The sequence below is a fragment of the Ursus maritimus genome, unplaced genomic scaffold (genome assembly GCF_017311325.1).
Source record: "Ursus maritimus isolate PB19 unplaced genomic scaffold, ASM1731132v1 scaffold_6, whole genome shotgun sequence".
Classification (NCBI taxonomy): Eukaryota; Metazoa; Chordata; class Mammalia; order Carnivora; family Ursidae; genus Ursus; species Ursus maritimus.
In genome coordinates this window covers 61,684,244-61,697,075 of record NW_024426774.1, presented here as the reverse complement: position 1 = coordinate 61,697,075, position 12,832 = coordinate 61,684,244, and positions in this window count along the sequence as shown.

The window sequence follows — 12,832 nt, the reverse complement described above, 5'->3', positions numbered from 1 at the left end:
GAATAAACATAGTTAAAATGTCTATGCTACCCAGAGCAATCTACACTTTCAGTGCCATCCCAGTCAAAATACCAATGACATTTTTTTAAGAACTGGAACAAACAGTCCTTAATTTGTGTGGAACCAGAAAAGGCCCAAATCGCCAAGGAACTGTTGAAAAGGAAAAACAAAGCTGGGGGAATAATGTTGCCAGATTTCAAGCTATACTAAAGCTGTGATCACAAAGACAGCATGGTACTAGCACAAAAACAGACACATAGACTAATGGAACAGAATGGAGAACCCAGAAATGGACCCTCGGCTCTTTGGGCAACTAATCTTTGACAAAGCAGGAAAAAACATCCAGTGGAAAAAAGACAGTCTCTTCAATAAATGGTGCTGGGAAAATTGGACAGCTCTATGCAAAAGAATGAAACTTGAGCACTCTCTCACACCATACACAACGATAAACTCCAAATGGATGAAAGACCTCAATGTGAGACAGGAATCCATCAAAATCCTAGAGGAGAACATAGGCTACAACCTCTTTGACATCAGCCACAGCAACTTTTTTCATGACATCTCCAAAGCCAAGAGAATCAAAAGAAAAAATGAACGTGTGGGACTTCATCAAGATAAAAAGCTTCTGCATAGCCAAGGAAACAGTCAAAAAAACTAAGAGGCAGCCCACGGAATGGGAGAAGATATTTGCAAATGACACTACAGATAAGACTGGTATCCAAGATCTGTACAAAGAACTTCTCAAGCTCAATACACGTGAAACAAATAATCAAATCAAAAAATGGGCAGAAAATATGAACAGACACTTTTCCAATGAAGGCATACAAATGGCTAACAGACACATGAAAAAATGTTCAAAATCATTAGCCATCAGGGAAATTCAAATAAAAACCACCTTGAGATACCACCTTATACCAGTTAGAATGGCAAAATTGACAAGGCAGGAAACAACAAATGTTGGAGAGGATGTAGAGAAAGGGGATCCCTCTTACACTGTTCGTGGGAATGCAAGTTGGTACAGCCACTCTGGAAAACAGTGTGGAGGTCCCTTAAAAAGTTAAAAATTGAGCTACCCTATGACCCAGACATTGCACTACTGGGTATTTACCCCAAAGATACAGACGTAGTGAAGAGAAGGGCCATATGCACTCCAATGTTCATAGCAGCATTGTCCACAATAGCTAAATTGTGGAAGGAGCCGAGATGCCCTTCAACAGATGACTGGATTAAGAAGATGTGGTCCATATATAAAATGGAATATTACTCAGCCATCAGAAAGAACGATTACCTAACATTTGCAGCAACATGGACGGGACTGGAGGAGATTATGCTAAGTGAAATAAGTCAAGCAGAGAAAGACAATTATCATATGGTTTCACTCATTTATGGAACATAAGAAATAGCAGGAAGATTGGTAGGAGAAGGAAGGGAAGAATGAAGAGGGGGGGTAAACAGAAGGGGGAATGAACCATGAGAGACTGTGGACTCTGGGAAACAAACTGAGGGCTTCAGAGGGGAGGGGAGGATTGGGATAGGCCGGTGATGGGTATTAAGGAGGGCGCGTATTGCATGGTGCGCTGGGTATTATACGCAAATAACGAATCATGGAACATTGCATCAAAAACTGGAGATGTACTATATGGTGACTAATATAACAAAATAAAAATTATAAAAAAATAACCACAAAAAACAAAAAACATAGCAATGTACGAAAAAAAAAAAAAAAAAGAACTACCCTATGATCCAGCAATTACACTACTAGGTATTTACCCAAAGAATACAAAATACTAATTCAAAGGGATACACGTACTCGATGTTTATAGCAGCATTATCTGCAATAGCCAAATTATGGAAACAGCCCAAGTGTCCATCCACTGATGAATGGATAAGAAAGGTGTGGTGTATATATATACAATGGATTATTTTCAGCCATATAAAAGAATGAAATCTTGCCATTTGCAATGACATAGATGGCGCTCGAGAGTATTACGCTAAGCAAAATAAGTCAGTCAGAGAAAGATAAATGCCATATGATTTTACTCATATGTGGAATGCAGGAAACAAAACACATGAGTAAAAGGGAAAAAAGAGAGAGAGAGGCAAACCAAGAAACACATTCTTAGCTATAGACAGAAAATGATGGTTACCCAGGGGTAGGTGGGTGGTGGGATGGGTTAAATAGGTGATGGGGATTAAGGAGTGCACTTGTGATGAGCATGTGGTTTGCATGAAAGTTTGGAATCACTATATTGTACACCTGAAACTAATATTACACTGTATGTTAACTAACTGAAATTTAAATAAAAAGAATAAAAAACTTCAGCTCATTACCTATTAGCTATGTTATGTTGGATAGCTTAAGCCTATAAACACTCAAGATCCTCAACTGTAAAATGGGGAAAGCAATCTGTAATTCATATTTTGAGGGGCTAGGCAATGAATTTATGTGTCCAACCCACTGGAAAAAACTACCTTCATGTAATAAATATTTGTAATATGATTACTTGGAATTTCAATTTGGGTCATAATGGAGTAATGTGTATCAAATTTAGCTTTATTCTATGAAAACTTATAAAACTGGACAAGATATGTGAAGGAACAACATATGAAAATATATGAAAGCAATGCTTTTCAAGCATTGGACAACACATCATGTAGTACTTTGATCATTCAAAGAAGTGAAATACATTAGGACAGTTACATATTCACCTCAATATTCCACCTGGGGAATTTTCCAAACCTCAGCCCAAGAGAGGAACCCAAATAAACAGCAGTAGTTTCACTAATCAGAGGGAAAGAAATCATTGTTCATAATTGCTGAGATGGCTGGAATTTGGAGCTCAAGATTTTAAAATGGAGGGATATTCACAAAGAAGAGTTCCGTGTGTGTGTGTGTGTGTGTGTGTGTGTGTACACACACGATTTTAGTTCTCCTGGACTCTGGCCAAATACTAATCTAACAGAGCAAGAGGCTAGGGTAGAGAACACACCAGAAAGACTGGAGCTGAGCAGAGACTGTAGAGGTTGCAAAAAGCCAAGAGTCTTTGGAGTTCTGACAAGAATGAGTGGAGTTGATTTTTGAATATAAAAGGTGATTTGAAGTTGGAAAAGACCCAAAGATAACAGAGATGTTGGAATTAGCAGGCAAGGGATTTAAGCAACGATTACAAATATCTACAAGAAACTCATGAAAGAATGAGCATAAATCATTGAACATATAAAGAAACTGAAAAGTGGAAGCTATAACAAAGACCAAGGAAACTATAAATGAAAACATAATATCTAAAATAAAAATCCACCAGTTATCCTAACTTCAGGGGGTCAGTTAACCTCAGTACAGGGTAATAGAGACTATCCTGACTGTACCACGGAGAAGACAAAGATTTTAAAGAAATCAACATTGCGTCATTGACTTGTAGGAAAATTTAGTAGTAGAATATACATAATTGGAGTTCCCAAAAGACAAAAGGTGTTAGGACATGAAAAAAAGAGGATTTATAAGTTTGATGAGAAGTATCAACCCATTTTTAAAAAATGCTCAACAAATTCCAAGCAAGATAAATACATAGACACAGATGTACAAATACAAGCAGGCACATCAGAGTCAAATTGTTGAAAACCAGACATAAAAAGAAAATTATAAAAGGTGAGAAAATGAAACATTATATGGATTTAGATATATATGAGATCAGTGGATATGAATAACTGTCAACTTCTCATCAAAAATGCCACAAACCATAAAGAAATGGAACGGCACCTTTAAAAAGCTGAAAGAAGAAAAATGCCATGTCAATTAGAATTCTACATATCTTTCAAAACTATCTTTCAAAAATGATAATGAAAAAAGGATTTAAAATAGAACAATAGCTGAGAGAAGTTATTGCCAAAAGCCCTGTCCTCCAAGAAATATTAAAGGACATTATTAAGGCTGATGGAAATTTATAGTTAGTGGGAACATAAGTTTGCATAATGCAAAGAACACTAGAAATGGCAAATAAATCAGCACCTAATAAATTTTCTTAATTTATTTAAAAGACAGTTGGCTGTTTATAGCAAAATGAGAGTGCATTATAGGGCTTATAGCATGTATTGATGTAAAATATGTGACAACAATAGAGCAAAAGTTGGGGGTTGAATACATGAATGTATACAATCGTAAGATTCTTAAATTTTACATGAAGTGCTATAATAACTTGAAGTTAGTGATAAATTCAAGTGATATATATTAACAATGTTTTGTGCTAAAAATAAATGTATAAAATAGATGTATAAAACTTATTTGGCTACAATGTGAGTAAAGGAGATAGAACAGTAAAAAATACTTGACTTATAAAAAGAAGGCAAAAAATATTTAACAGAACACCAAAGAACACAGGAACAAATAAAACAGGTATGATACACAAACCAATAATGTCAATAACTATATCAAATATAAATGAACTAAGAACTCCTCCAAAAAATTTTTTAAAGAAGAGATTTTCAGGTTGGATAAAAAAGTAAGACCCAAATATATGCTGCTTATAAGAAATGGCTCTAAATATCAAGGGCCAAATAGTTTAGATAAAAACAAAAAGTAGAGGCTATATTATGCAAGTTCTAATAGTATAAAAGATGATTGGCCAAAATAATATCAAACCATGCATATTTTAAGGCTAAAGAATTGCTATAAAGACGTTTCATAAAATGATAAAGGTATCAATTAATTAAGAGGCTCTAACTCTCCTAAATGAACTTAATAACAAAGGATTACATTATGTAATGCAAAAACTAAAAAACTAAAGGGAGAATTCAGTAAAACCACAATAATAGTGGTGAACTTTAATGTGTCCCCTCAGGAATTGACAGTTCTTTTTGTAAAATGTAATATATGCCGTGTGTGTGTGTGTGTGTGTGTGTGTGTGTGTGTGTGTGAATGCCTTAGATTAGGCATTATCAACCTTTATAGAACATCAGACCTAAATGATAGAATGCACATGCTGCAGTGAGCATACCCTGCTTACCAAGATAGGCAATGTGGTGGTCTGTAAATCAATTTTGAATACATTTTGAAGGAAGGAAAATATACAGTGAATGCCCTTTAAGAAAAAATGGAATTGAGTTTGAAACCAAAAAAAATAAGATAGCTGAAAAATTCCCCAACACTTGGAATTAAGTAACACACTTGTAATAACTCGTGAGTTAAAAGACCTACCCCTGCCTATCTTACACTATGGGAAAAATTAATTTCATGTAGCTCACAGACTTACATGGAAGGGCTAAGGCTGTAAAACTTCTAGGGAAAAATTACTTGGGTAGGTAGACATTTTTTTTTTTTTTTACAGGACAAAGAAATACCAGTAAGAGAAACTATTGATAAATTTGACTTCATTAAAATTCAAAGCTGCTTGTCACCAAAGACACCACTAAGAAAATGAAAATAAAAAACATAGACTGGGGGTAAAAAAAAAAAAAAAGTTTTCAATACATATATTAGACCAAAAAAAAAAAAAAAAAAAAATGTATGTCATTTGCACCAGAATGCCTAAAATGCGGAGGGACATGACTAAAAGCTAACAGTGATACGGAACAAAGTGAACTCTTGGATATTTCTTGTGGGAGTGTAAAACGTTGTCATTATTTGGGAAAACAGCTTGACAGTGTCTCATAAATTTAAGTGTATGCCTACCCTAGACCTATGATGCAGCAATTTCATTACCAGATATTAAACTAAGAAATTAAGTGAAAATATTTTCCATAGAAGACTTTTACAAAAATCATCATAGCAGTTCTATTCCTCATAGATTTAAACTGGAAACAGTCCATCAACTGGAAAATGTATAAACACATTGTCATATATTCAAATGATGACATACTACTTAATGTATGGAATAAAGAAGAATAAACTAATGGAATACTAATAAGTGATAAAATATATCATATAATATCACACATATTATGCTGAATCTAAAAAGCCAGATGCAGATGGACATTAAGGAGGGGCACGTGATGTAATGAGCACTGGGTGTTAAATAAGACTGATGAATCACTGACTCTACCTCTGAAACTAATAATACACTATATGTTAATTAATTGAAGTTTTAAAAAAATACAAAAAAATAAAAAGCCAGATGCAAAAGAGTACATACTGTATGATACATTTATATAAAGTTCTAGAACAGATGAAACTAATCTATAGTAGTAGAATATGAACAGTAGTTGCTTCCAAGAGTGTAGGATATAAATTGAAGGGGTAGGAGGTTACTTTTTTGAGTTTTAGAAATATTCCATATCTTGATAGCTTTCTGAGTGACACAAGTATTTGGATTTCTCAAGGCTTATCAAACTGTATACCTAAACTCTGTGCACCTCCCTATATGAATATTATACAATGATGATGATGATAACAATAACAATAATAATAATAATAATAATAATAATAAATGGTTATCTTTCCTTCTCTCTTCCCTTTCCCCTTCAATTTTTTGGTTGCCTCCCTCCAAATGTTCCCTTCCCAAGGACACTATTTTATTTTTGTGCTTTTTCAAATGTGACCTAGTGTCTGGTGGCTTTTAAAGGATTAATCATTCCTCTTTTTCCAAGAAATATGATGATGGATTTAGAATGATTATTTATGTAATTTTATCTCCTTGCATCATATTTTAAGAAATACAAGAATGAACACAAATGGGTATGTTTCTTTGACTTTTAGCAGAGTGTTTCTCTTCTTCCAGTTTTAATGCTATTGTTCAAAGTGCTTCTATTTATTTATTTATTTATTTATTTATTTATTTATTTATTTAAAGATTTTATTTATTTATTTGACAGAGATAGAGACAGCCAGTGAGAGAGGGAACACAAGCAGAGGGAGTGGGAGAGGAAGAAGCAGGCTCATAGCAGAGGAGCCTGATGTGGGGCTCGATCCCACAACGCCAGGATCACGCCCTGAGCTGAAGGCAGACGCCCAACCTCTGTGCCACCCAGGCGCCCTTATTTATTTATTTTTAAAGATTTTATTTATTTATTTACTTGAGAGAGAGATAGAGAGCAGGTGTAAGCGGGGATAGGGGTGGGGGAGGAGCAGAGGCAGAGGGACAAGCAGATTCTGGACAGAGCTTCAAGCCCAACTTGGGACTTGATCTCATGACCTTGAGATCATGACCTGAGCTGAAATCCAGAGTCAGACATTTAACTGACTGAGCCACCCAGGCGCCTCCAAAGTGCTTTTAAAAGATAAAGGCCCTTTGATATTCTCTTTAGATCATGTTTAGAACTCACATGAGAAAATTAATCTCCTAAATTAATGGTAATATGTTGGTTTTAATAGAAATACTATATGGTATTAGAGTTCCATATTATTCACTAGTAGTTGTAAATGATTGGTTTCTTTTTCTTTTTTTTTTTTTTTAATAAAATGTCCATCAGTCAAGTCTACTCTAAAAGTGAGATGATTCTCTGTACCAATAATGTCCAAACAACTGTACCAAGAGACTAGGAGTTGAACCCCTGCTGTGTCATGGAGAGAGATACAGATTATAATTCTTTTGTTCATACACAGAGACACACAGACACTGGAAAAAAAGTATAATTTATAAACCTAAATGTTGACCATGAATGAAGCCTTATAATTAGAAATGTAAAAACATGATAACTGAATTAATTTCAAATATCTTGTATTTATAAATTTAAGTCAAGTATCTTTCAGATCAGGTTCAAAAAGGTGCACGCAACAAAATATATAAAGTATTATATTAAAAAACATGAGTCTACAATAACCTCTCCCTCTTGTAAGGACAAATACAAATTAAAAATAAGAAAAATAAATGTTAATTTTTCCTAATTAAAAAAAAGGGGGGGCAGAGATTCTCCCTCCATTCTATTTCTTAGAGCACTTAGTTTAGAAAACTTGTAAATATGTATTCTTTCTCTGCACCTTTGAGGTATTTGTATATCTTTATTTTTTAAAGATTTTATTTATTTATTTGAGAGAGAGAGAGAGAGAGCACACACACAAGCAGGAGGAGTGGCAGAGAGAGAGGGAGAAGCAGGCTCCCCACCAAGCAGGGAGCCCAATGTGGGGCTCAATCCCAGGACCCTGAGATCAAGACCTGACCTGAAGCAGACGCTTAACTGAGCCACCCAGGTGCCCCAGCTGTATATCTTTTTAAAGCTAAATAAATGGGGCACCTGGGTGGCTCAGTCAGTTAAGTGTCTGCCTTAGGCTCAGGTTGTAATCCCAGGGTCCTGGGATGAAGTCCTGCATCCGGCTTCCTGCTCAGCGAGGAGCCTGCTTCTCCCTTTCCCTTTGCCCCTTCCTCCCACTCATGATCTCCCTTGCTCTGCACGCTTGCTCTCTCTCTCTCTCAAATAAATAATCTTAAAAAAAAAGAAGAAGAAAAAGCAAGATAAGGGACAAGGAGTGCTAGAAAATAAAATAAAGCTAAATAAACCTCTTATCAGCTTTACAACCCAGGAATATTTTTCTCAAAGATTTGGAAAAAAAATGTCTTTAAAATGTAATCATCAAGGAAGATGGTACCTCTATGTCCCAGTTTCTATGGGAGGGGAGGAGTCTGACCTCCGCCGATACTTGGCTCCAAACCCACCTCCTTTCACACATGTAAGAATTTTATTTTTCCTTTGGATAAAGGCAATTAGCAAACACAGGTGGCTCCTCCAATTACCAGGTGAATTTAGGATAAATTATGTGTGACAAATAATGTTGTTGAGACCTCTTATTTGAGGACTAATTGTTTATTTTGAAAACCATAGGCAATGAGTTGTATCTGTCTGAGTATAAAAAACAGTAAGATTTCTTTTGTCTTTGCCATCCCTTTAGTGGATTGCCTGCAAGGAGCATAACATTCTGGTTTAATGCATATTCAGTAATAAAACTGTTTTTCTTCCTGTGCTTTTTGGAGCAGTTTTCAGGTTTGACTAGAGATTTTGCTTTTAATTATATTTCCCCAACACTGTCCATCCCAGCTCTTTGTACTTCTAACAAACTGGTAGACTAAGGTTATCCCACAGAGATCAGGTCCAGAGACAAGTTGCCATTTCTGTAAACCTTGCAGTTCCAACCCAGATTCTCAGAGAAAGATTGATGCCTCATAAAATGTGTTAACTACATGATTATTCTCTTGATTTTACAAAGAAAAAAGAAATTAAGTTTCAAGATGGTTAAATATCTTGAAGCAGAATTAAATATATACATTTAGTCAATGGAATTATGGAATTTTGGAACTTCATGGCCATATTCTTTGTTGAATATTGAACCAAAGATGATTATTTGCTTAGATTTCTAGCTATGGATTCTTTGATGTAACACATTTTAATTTAATCATCTAAATCTGAAGGGTTTTTTTCTTTTGAAACTACAATTTATTGAATGAACCAATTATATAATAATAGTATTACTTCACAGACTATTGTAGGGAACCTTTATTCTTTGTCTGAGAGTACTATCAGGAAGGATTACAGTTGGTTAGCCAAAGGGCATATGGATAGAACATGAACAATAAGGTTACCTTCACAAGAATCCCTCTTTCAGTAGACTCGAGAAAATGATATGCATCCTAAAATTTTATACCTCAATGGGCCTTCAAAATAATCTTTAAGTTTGGGTGAGAAGTCTGGCACTCGACATGGTTAAATTATAATGATAAAAAGACCAGCATCAAATTTATTGAAACAATTCTTTCTGGAGTTGGTTTACAAAATATTTCTCAATATCACTCTTCTAAGATTTTTTTGGAGTTTCTTAACTAAATGGAAATATCTTCAAGCTAAGAAGTATCATTTGTGTCCATAGGTGGCAAAATCACATAGCAAAAATATCAGTGAACTTGAATTCAGGAAAGTCATGTAGCCGTTCTGCCTTTATAACTGAGACTTACTGTGATCCTGTGAAAGTAATTTCATCTCCTATACTTTTATTACTTCATGTGTAAAATAAAAGCATTGCAGTAGCAGTGCTTTCCAACTGTATGCTTTTAAAGTGTTCTTGAGATGCCGTTCCAAATTAATAAAAGATCAATGAGAGAGAAATAACGTAGTGATGGAAATAAAAACACAAACTATAGCGTGATGAGCCTTTGTTTGAGTAACATTCCTGACTAATCAAAGGAAAGGAAATTTTCTTTATGATTGCATTTTTTGTTGCATCCATCCAGATACTGATGTAAGAATATAATTGTCTATATTTTTCTTTTTCTTTCATATATTTGACCTTTGATATGTTTCTTATTTTTTAATATGTCTAAAAAGAAAGTCACGGAATTTATAAGTTAACATGAGGACATGTGCAATTGAAAGTGCTTTTCCATTTTCGGTGACCTTTTCCTGATGAGTGCATTAAAGTGCATTGTCTGTGACACCCAGGAGGTGCTCAGGAGACTTAGTGAATCCAGAAATTTCTGAAAGGTCATAGATTTTATTGCTATTCATTTGACAGCTTTTTTTTTTCCTCCTACTTTGAATCTGCTCCATAAAACTCATTGTTGTGTGTAGATGGAGTCGATAGATTCACTTCTGTACCTTGGGTCTTTAGATGCAGTTATTTACCATTGTAATTGAAATTCTTCTATTGTTGGGACACCTGGGTGACTCACTCCTTTAAGTGTGGGACTCTTGATCTTGGGGTTGTGAATTCGAGTCCCACACTGGGTATAGAGATTACTTAAAGTCTTTTTTTTTTTTTTTTTAAGAAATTATTTTACCGTTAAAATCATTTGGGAAACATATTTCCCAAGGATAATAATTCCAGCAAGGGGACCTATGTCCAGAGGATGCCAAAACTTGAAACAAATCAACTATACTCTAGGTGGATCTAATCCTTTTTCTGTTTTACCTAACATGATCATGATCCCAAGGTGCTAATTTGATTGTACTATTTTTTTTGTTTACTTAAGTCAACTGCTTGATAGGGTTATCTACAATTTTGAAGATAAATATATAATGCTCTAAATGTATGAAACATATCAGGATCAACATTTTCTGGCTTCTAAAGTAAATTCACATTTATTTTAAGATCTTGAAAATGCGGGCATCTGGGTGGCTCAGTTAAGTGCTTGCCTTTGGCTCAGGTCATGATCTCAGGGTCCTGGGATCAAGCCCCGCCTGGGAGCCTGCTTCGCCCCCTGCTTGTGTGCAAAGAAATAAATAAATTTTTTTAAAAATCTTGAAAATGATCTAGCTTAACTTCCTGTATATACTGTCATGGGTTTCTTGAAATTAGTTGAATATTTTGGTAAAGTTTCATCAAACTGGCAACTTCCAGCACACTTTACAATTTAAAAATGAGAAGATTAAATAACTGTATTATTAATCATGGTGTCAAGGTTAATAAAGCACCCTTAAATTTATGGCCAAAAGGATATTTTATTATTGAGTCGGTATTGAAATTGAAAAATCATATTTCGTTTAAATGCTTATTCTAAGCAGACTATAGCTATATTTAGTAAGCACCTTCATGAACAGTGCCTCGTTTACAATTTTAAATCTTCATTAGTGGCACTAATTAGAGGCTGGATTCTTTAGAGATTCCGTACGCCTGCAGTGTTCTCCTGGTCAGGGCTTTGTCTCTGCTGACCCTTTTCTCTAACTTAAAAATCTGCAGAGGAATTCTTTATTTCTTTAAAAGAGTTCATTCAATGAATCAAAAGAGAATAGATCTTTCTCCAAAATTCATTTAATTTAGATTTAATAGCTCTGTTAAAATTTTAATTGAGTTTTAACAGACCATAAGATTTTAACGATCAATTTATTAAGAAAATTTCTCTGAAAAAGAACTCTCATTTTCCTCCACATCAGTATTATCGATAATAAAAATAGTAAAAGCTAGTCAATTATTTACTGTGTTCTAGGCTCATATATTTAAATATATATATTATATACACAAACATAACAATGTTCTATGAAGTACATAACATTATCATAACTTCTTTGATCTAACACACCATTGCACCATTGATTGCAAGAAGTAAGATGTACCATTTCTATTTGCCAGTAAGAAAGAAAACAAAGCTGACTAAAAATTATTACATTGATTTTAAGATACAACAAAGACGCTGGAAAGTAAAAATGTGTCTTTTACAATTAGTGATGATATTTATCATTCCCATTTTACATATAAAGTAACTATATGAGGAACATCAGAGTTATATAGCTTGCCTGATATTCTCAGAGCTAGGGAGCGGCAGAGCTGCCATCTAGTTTCAGGATCCTCAGACATTAACCACAACCTTACATTGTCTCTGATACAAAAAGAACGTAATCTGAACCTGTATCAGAGTCCAAAATATCTGGAAGAGAACAATGAAGCCAAATCTGGTTGTGCTCGATAGAAGTTGTTCTAGTATTGACCTTTTAAAAATCGGAAACAAAATCCTTTAGAGAGTAGTAAAAAATTATCACACTGCACATACGTCAAATCAGCTGTAAAAATATGTTTTATATATTTATATATAAATCAATAGACATATTGATTTAAATTTTTTAATTTGGTTGATAATATATTTTATTTAAATGGAATAATGGAAATTATTAACCAGAACTAGCAGGTTGCAAGACAGACATATACTTATGATCTAATTTTGGTAAAAATAAATATATATGCACATGTATGTACAAAGAAAGCTCTAGAAGGGTATTTATAGTAGTATGCTGGTAAGCCTGGTTGGAGGAGGGAGGTTTAATATATGGCACTTGTTGATTATCATGGTGGAAATACTCCCACTATGGCAATCAGCCTTTCGGCAATCAACACAATACGAATACAATGTCATTGAATACACAACTAGGAAAAGATGTGCGCGATTAGGTCCGGGAGACAGTAGGAACCAGTTTCAGTAAAACC